Source organism: Nuphar pumila, chromosome 15, assembly GCF_984573655.1.
Source record: "Nuphar pumila chromosome 15, dmNupPumi1.hap1.1, whole genome shotgun sequence".
NCBI classification, from domain to species: domain Eukaryota; kingdom Viridiplantae; phylum Streptophyta; class Magnoliopsida; order Nymphaeales; family Nymphaeaceae; genus Nuphar; species Nuphar pumila.
Window position 1 is genome coordinate 56,288,508 of NC_143263.1, and position 7,826 is coordinate 56,296,333.

General features: G+C 35.2%; 1 non-coding gene across 1 annotated transcript; it reads right to left on the minus strand.

The window, feature by feature from the left end:
* Window positions 1-6,810: 6,810 nt before the first annotated feature.
* Window positions 6,811-6,913, minus strand: LOC149815403 (small nucleolar RNA R71). Its single transcript, XR_016428187.1, has one exon. It is a non-coding gene; the product is annotated as a small nucleolar RNA R71 (small nucleolar RNA).
* Window positions 6,914-7,826: the final 913 nt, after the last annotated feature.

Sequence of the window (7,826 nt, forward strand, 5' to 3'; positions counted from 1 at the left end):
CTGAGTTCCGATATAAAGTTGAATTCTGGATTCTAAAATGGAATTTGGATCTGAAATCTAAGATCCAAAAGTGGAGATTGCATTTGGAAATCTGGATCCAAGTTGGGATTGGGTTCTAACTTTCGATTTGGATTTTGAAAGTCCAAATTGGACTTTTGAAGATGAATCTGGGTTTTGAAAACCCAGATTGAATTTAAAACTTTAGAAAAGACATGAATTTTGAGATTCAGAATCAATCTCAAAACTTGGATTTTGAATTTTGAGATGTTGATTTAAATTTAAATTTTGAAAATGAATTTGGAATCTCAAAGTTGATTTGAACTTTGAAGTTTGATTTATATTGGAATTTTTGAAGTTTTAAAATGAATTTGAAATTTCAAAGTCAAATTAGACTTTGAAATTGAATTTTGAATCTTGAAAATGAGATAGAATTCGGGTTTAAAGTAGAAATTTGAAGAAAGATATTAAAAATCACTTGGGTTTTTTAAAAGGATTTTTGAAAATATGATGCAATTCTATCCTAAATGATGAATGAATTTAAAGAATTTTTGAAATTGGATTTGAAAATCATATTTCATTCTTTAAATGAATTGAAATAAGATTGAAAATATAATGCATCCCTGACTATGGCCATTGGATATATTATATAATAATCATATTTAAATTCAAGTGAAGAATAAAATATATTTTGGTGCTTTTATAGAGTTTAAAATGAAATTAACTCTCAATATATCCTGACTATGGCCATTGATATATATTTTGAGTTAATTTTAAGTTAAACTCTGATAAAAGAAGAAAAGTATTTAAAAATATGATGATTTTTAGAAAGAGATCCAGTGTGAATCCAATGTTACTCCATAAAAGATGAAAATCCTAAGTTTTGTTCACATCCTGACTATGGCCATTGATGTAAATCATCAACTTAGGATTTAATCACCTCCTATTAGAATGGTGCACGTGCCATTCGTGTTCCCATTCGTGAAATTTTGAAATAACAGAGAGGAATGATATGAAACAAGTGATTCATGATATTTATATGCTCATTCATTCTATCTAGTGCAAAAATGTAAATTCTCATTAAGACCTAACTTATTACAACATTCAAAATTAAAATTACAACTCCAAGTAATGACATTTTCTGCATATTCCCTGCAAAAACACTTGGTTAGTATGAAAATAGAAAATAATTGCTCATATCATATGATTTCGAAGATGCCAATGGTGAAATGCTCATATGTCAAGGTATTTATGATGAAAAGATAGAAAATGACATATATACCTTTATATATATGCATATTGATGATGCATGAAACGCACATCATGTTAACAAGTTTTTCATGCATTTTGTAATGAGTTTAAGGTTTTAAACCCATGTTTAGATGTGTTTTGATAGTAAGGGGTTATGGTTCGAATTTCAGAAAAATCAGAGTTAAAATGAGAGAGTTATGGATATTTCAGTGTTTGGGCATGGATTTCGAGGTGGATCAGATCCATATCCGACCCAATTAGGTTATTTGGACTTTGGATCAACCCTTAGAAAGCCCAAAACCCAACCCACATGCCTATCCATATCCAATTTAAAAAGTTTTGCAGAAAACCCCCCAGAAAGTGGTGCCTAGCAATATTTTATTTTTTAACCCTCTTTCTGAAAAATGTCCAAATTATAAATAGTTTTTTTTAAAGAACCCTAGGCGTCTTTGGCTATGTTTGGACGCCCCTACAGTGATTCTACTCCAGCATCTCCTTCCTCCCCATGTTTTGGCCATTGAAGACCGGTCTATGCTTGGTTTTCAAGCATATTTTCGATCTCCCTTGTGTTTCTTTTCATTTCTGTCTTTCTCCTTGCTGTAGTTTCACCATTTTTCTGTACTTTTGCAGGTGTAGCAGAGGTGGAGACCATTAACCTTGTGTGGGAGTGCGAAACACACCAACAAGGTGAGTCGGCCCTACCTTCATCCGGCTTTCTACACCCTCCGATCGAGAATCGACTCACATTCCATCGTCGGTGGATCTCCAACGTGTAGCAGCTGCAAAGGTGCTGTTTTTTTGGTGAAGTCCAGCATCCTCGAACTGTTTAGGACGTCCTACTCCAGCCACGGTCCGCTCTTCTTCATCCCCCCGGTCGTCGGATCTTCCAAGAGGTAGGTCTTCTTCTTTCTTTTCTTCTAGCTAAAACCGAAATTGAGTGTTTGATTTTTTTTTTTTCTGAGTGTTTCTTGTTTTCTTTTTTTTTCATCCTTAGAATAGGTTTCGTGCATAGGCCAGCACGTTAGCTTAGGTTTATTTGTTTGATTGATTCATTTGAATCGAGTTTTTTTTAGATTTTTCATCCTTTTCATTAAAATCGGCTAGATCTTCATCTAGCCGATTCTTCAAGTTTGTCATAGGTGTTCTTGGGTCTGTTCTACTGAAATTCCAATTATAAAATTCCATTTTTATTCATCTTAGTCGTTTCGTTGTGTGTTGTGATTTTGATTTCAATTGAAAAGCAAAAATACAAAAATCGGCTAGACAATTTCTAGCCGATTCTTGATTTTTACAAAAATATTTTTGTTTCAATTTTTTTTTTATGTCCAGCATGTGTATTGAGTTGTTTTGCTGAAAATACAATTATAAAAGTCATTTTGATTCATCTTATTCGTGGGATTTGAGTGTGTCTTGTTTGCTTTCATTTTTAAAAAAGAAAAAAAAAAATCGGCTAGATTTATTCTAGCCGATCTTTGCATTTTAGTTAAATTTGTGTTTTTAAATTAGTAAGTTGTGTGGTTTGCTGTATGTTTTGCATGTTAACAGCAGCATAAAATCGTGTTAAGTCATTTCATTATTTTCGGATTGTTCTAGAGAATCATTTTTAGCATTTTGTGTTTTTGGTGTTTTGGATCTATTGAAAAACAAAAATTACAAAAGTCAAATTTTCATTTCTTTATGTTTTTAAATAAATTCTAGCATAGTGTTGTTCTTGTTAGCATTTGGTTAATTAGGAGTTCTTTTTATTAAAATTTAATTTAGTTTTATCAAAATAGTGTTACTTAGTCTTCTCGTTTTTTGTGATTTATATTTTTCATTATTTTTTTTTTTAGTCTTCTTCTTCCCCAAGGTGGGGCGGCAGCCATTAGAGCTCCAATTGAGCTTTAGGTCGATTTTTTAGAAAGCATTTATTGCAATTTGGTAGATTAGGAAGGTGTATAGATTCAATGTATTAGGGTTTAGTGTCTTAGCCGTTTTAGGGGTCATTTAAGTTAGTTTTGAGAATTAGGGCTGCATTCAATCCTAGAAAATCGTTTTTCTATTTAAGTCCTTTTATTCCCTAGGTAGCTTTAAGTGCATTACTTTAGAAAGTAGGACTTTTAGAAGTTGGCGATTTTTGAGAAGGGAAGTAATTAAGGTAATTGAAATTTGGAAAGCTTTTGGAAAAAGGAGGTTCTTCAAAAATCGTGTGAGGCATTTAAGGAAGATTTAAATTTTGAATGTGCATTAAAGAAGAAGTTACTCTTTAACTTTGGAAAGTGTTTTTGGAATTTAATTAAATCTCCAATCTAGGCTCCACGATTTCCATAAAGAAATAAAAGCATTTTAATTCCATCTTGAAAAGCAAAAATCGTGGATTTCTAGATTGAACTTTTCATTTTTTCAAAATGAGCTTTAAAGGCAATTAAGGAGTGTAACTCCCTCTTTAAATGGGGCGCTTTTTGAGAATCCAAAGCATTTCAAAGTTTGAACATTGGTAATTATTACATTCTTTTTCCAACCTTCTCCATTAAAATCGTTAACTTTGAATTAATTGTAGGATAATTAAGAGGTTACTACTTTAGTCGACCCAATTAAGTGAGTCAAACCCTAGTCTAAACCCCCTTGAGTCTAGTCAAAACCGAGTTTACCTAATCTAGTCAAAACCTAGCCTAGTCTAAGTCAAAGCATAGACCAAACCTAGGTCGAGTCCAAGACCAAGACCCAACCCTAGTCAAGCCTAGTTGAGTCAACCCTAACCTAAGTTTAGGTCAACCAAGTCTACCTAACCTAATCTAAGCCAAGCCTAGTCGAGTCAAACCTAATCCCTACTTAACCCAACTCGAGCCTAGTCAAAGACTTAGACCTAACCCTAGTCAAGCTTTAGTCCAACCCTATCTAAGTCAAACCGATTCCACTTAAGTCAACCCAAACCTAGTTGATTAAGTCAACTCAAAACCGAGTCCCACCTAGTTTTAGTTAAACCTAACTTAGTCAAAACCCAAGCCTAAGTCAAGTCATAGACCAAACAGAACCCAATCCTAAGTCAACCGAACCCAACTAGTTAGGTCAAGCCTAGCCGAGTCCACATTAGTCCGAGTCGAGTCAACCTTAGCTCGAGCCTATCTCTCTCAACCTAACCCAAACTGAGCCTACCTAATCCAAATCGAGTTCACCCAAACCAACCCGAACCTACCCAAGCCAAAACCAAGCTTAGTTGAGTCAACCGAGTGAACCCTAATCCTATCCTTGTTTTTTTTAGTGGATTTAATGTCATTTAGATGTTATTTATTTTGATTTTAGATTAATTAGTTTAGTTATTTGATTTAGTGTAGTGTAGAAGTGTGTGTGCGTAGAGTGTATTTGTTTCATGGGTGTGATTTATGCATTGTGTGTAGTTGACTTGTAGTTATTTAGTGTTTAACATAGTTAATTAGAATCACATTTCATTGAGTAGCATAGTTGCATTCGCATCATTAGTTAACATAGCTTTAGTCATAACTTGCTTATCGTATTTCATTCGTCATGCATTTAGCATAGTTGTAATACTCATTTGCATATACACTGTGATACAGTGTCATTTAGACTGCATTAGGTTTAATTTACAGTTTCTAGTGTTTAAATAGATTCATAAAGTGAATAGTGCATTCAACGAAAAAACCGAATTTTGCCCTGTCGCACAAGCGTTATTTTCTGTGCAAAAATTTCGTGTTTTCTAAAAAATTTTGTTCTATTCACTTTATTGACGTATTATTTGACTGCAAGCCAAATTACAGCTCTTTCGGAGTTGAATTGGTCTGATTTTTAAGCGTTTTGCGAAAACCGCTTTTTCTGGATTTCAAATTACAGGACTTTCGATATCCTGATTTTTCCCAGATTTGAAACGCTTATATCTGGAGTTCTAATATTGTTTTTCCATTCTGTAAAAACTGTCAGATTTTTTAATCTGTCAGTTGCAGAACAGAACAAATTTCTGGAAAATCGGACCTCGTTTGCCTTGTCAAACAGTGGTTTTCCGATAACCTTTCAGAAAGCTATTTTGCACTAATTAGGGGCATTTTCATAATTTCCTTAGTTTCGGCATTTTAGGCCTGTTTTCAGTAGTTTCTGCAATTTAGGAGCTTCATAATCATCATACAGTAATAGTAGAATTAATTTGGTTAATTTTAGAATTAGTTTAGTATTTTATTTATTTATTGTTGGATAAGTAGCATTTGTTTTATTATTTTCGTAAAATTAGAATTAGTTTTAGTTATTGTTTGCATTGTTAGAACAGAATACTAACTTTGTATTTTTCTGCATTTTTTGGTTGAAAAGTATATTTAGTTTCCAGGGTTATTGTCCAAGTGCGAAGAGCGAATAATTGGCGAAAAGACGGAAATACCCTTGGTGTGGAGCAGAAGATTTAATTGTTTTTTTCATTTTCATTTTAGTGATTAATTGTCATTGTATTAACTTTATAATTGTAGATTGATATTTGTAATTAATAAATCAAATTTTCTAGAAATATCTTTATTAATTTCTGTTCCCTGTGGATTCGACTCGTACTTACCACTTTGTGGAAAGTCGGTTTTTATACTTTTGGTTGACGATTTTCCAAAGTTTTATTAAAAATAATTGTTTTTAAAAGATCATTTCAAAATACAACCAAATTTTGGCGCCGTTGCCGGGGAACGACGAATTAATTATTTTATTTCTTAGAGTTTGATTTATTAATTTGTTTTAGTTAGTTAATTAGTTGTTTTCTTTTTAGTTAGTAGGATTAGTAAGTGAATATAGGATTAACATAGTTAGTAAATATAGGATTCACGTACTGTTCTTTCTAGGATTCACTTAATTATCATTCTGCAAGGAGCGATTAGACAGGTGGGTTTTAGAAAAACTTAGTTTGTGATTTCCTGTATTTATTTGTTTCAGTATTTTAGAATAGTTTACTTTGTTATTTTTTTATTTAGTTATAGCATTCTGACATAGCTAGATAGCATATCTGTTTCTTAGTACTATTATTTGTTTTATTTACATTTTAATACTTGTGTTAGTTTAGATTTAGAGTTAGGTCGTTTGCTTACATCTGGTCTTAGTACCAGTGTATGCAGGGGCGACGAGGTTTAGGAACCCCATTACACCCATTTGTTGACAACCCAGAGAGAATTTTACATTCTCATCGAAGTTCGACAACAATGGCTGACATGGATCCTCCACCTCCACCCCCAGTTCATCCACGTCCTCTGCGGGAATACTTCATTCCCACAGACTATGTTCAAGCATCCTGCATTCGGAGACCCGATGTAGGAGCGCCTCATTACGAGATTAAGGCCAGCATTATTAAGATGCTTCCATCCTTTTATGGTCTTAGTCATGAAGATCCCTACCGACATTTAGATGAATTCCTCAAAATCTGTTCTACTGTTAAGATACAGAATTTCGATGATGATGCTTTGAGGTTGACTCTATTTCCCTTTTCATTGAAAGACAAAGCCAAGTATTGGCTAAAGTCCTTAGATTCTGTAGAAATAGAGTCCTGGGATCAATTGCAACAGGAGTTTCTTCGGAAATATTTTCCCATGGGTCGTACGAACCAATATCATAGAGCCATCACTAGCTTTTCAGAGCTAGATGGTGAGCGCTTTCATGAGACCTGGGAGAGAATGAAGGATCTCCTCAGGAAATGTCCCCATCATCAGGTGCCGAAATGGCAACTGGTGCAGAGCTTCTACGATGGATTGTCTGACAAGAATCGTCAGATGATCGACTCTTCATGTGGAGGGACATTTATGCTGAAGAGCGAGGATGAAGCATGGAGGCTATTTGATACATTGGCCGAGAATTCTCTCCACCATGCTTCGAGCTCTCATTCGGATAGAGCCACACCCAGCATTCAGAAGAAAGCTGGTGTTCTTGAGATTGGTCCATCTACTGCACTACAGTGCAAGGTAGACATGATTGCTCAGAAGATGGACCAACTTCTCTCAGGACCGACCACTACACATCAGGTGTGTACTCTTTGTGCCAGTCCGGCACACGATATCACTGAGTGCCCTTCGGCAGCTCAGTATCCTGAATTTGTTCAAGAACAAGTTCAGGCAGCTCAGGGTTACGTCAGACCGCCAAATAACCCATTTTCATCGACATATAATCCGGGTTGGCGTAACCATCCCAATTTTTCATGGAAGAATCCACAGTCTTCCATGCAGATGCCTACATCCTCTCAGCCAGTTCGGCAGCCATCTTTTACTCAGCCATTCCAAAGACCGAGCTATTCTCAGTCTTCTTCTTCTTCAGTCCCTTCCCTGATTCAGCAGGAGTCTGCCCCGCATACATCTTTTGAGGAGAGACTTCTCCAGGCATTCCAAGAGGTGAAAACCTCTAATCAGAACGCCTTCGATAAGTGTAGCCAGATATTGAGCTCACATACGCAGTCCATTGCAAAGTTAGAGTCGCAAATGGGACAGTTAGCTGAGGCTATCAGTAGGAGACCTGAGGGTACATTACCGAGTCAGGCTGTCATGAACCCGAAGTGCAAGGACCAGATGACTGGAGGCCTGTTTCATATTGAGACACAGCAGCAGGCCAAATCTGTTATGACCCTGAGAAGTGGA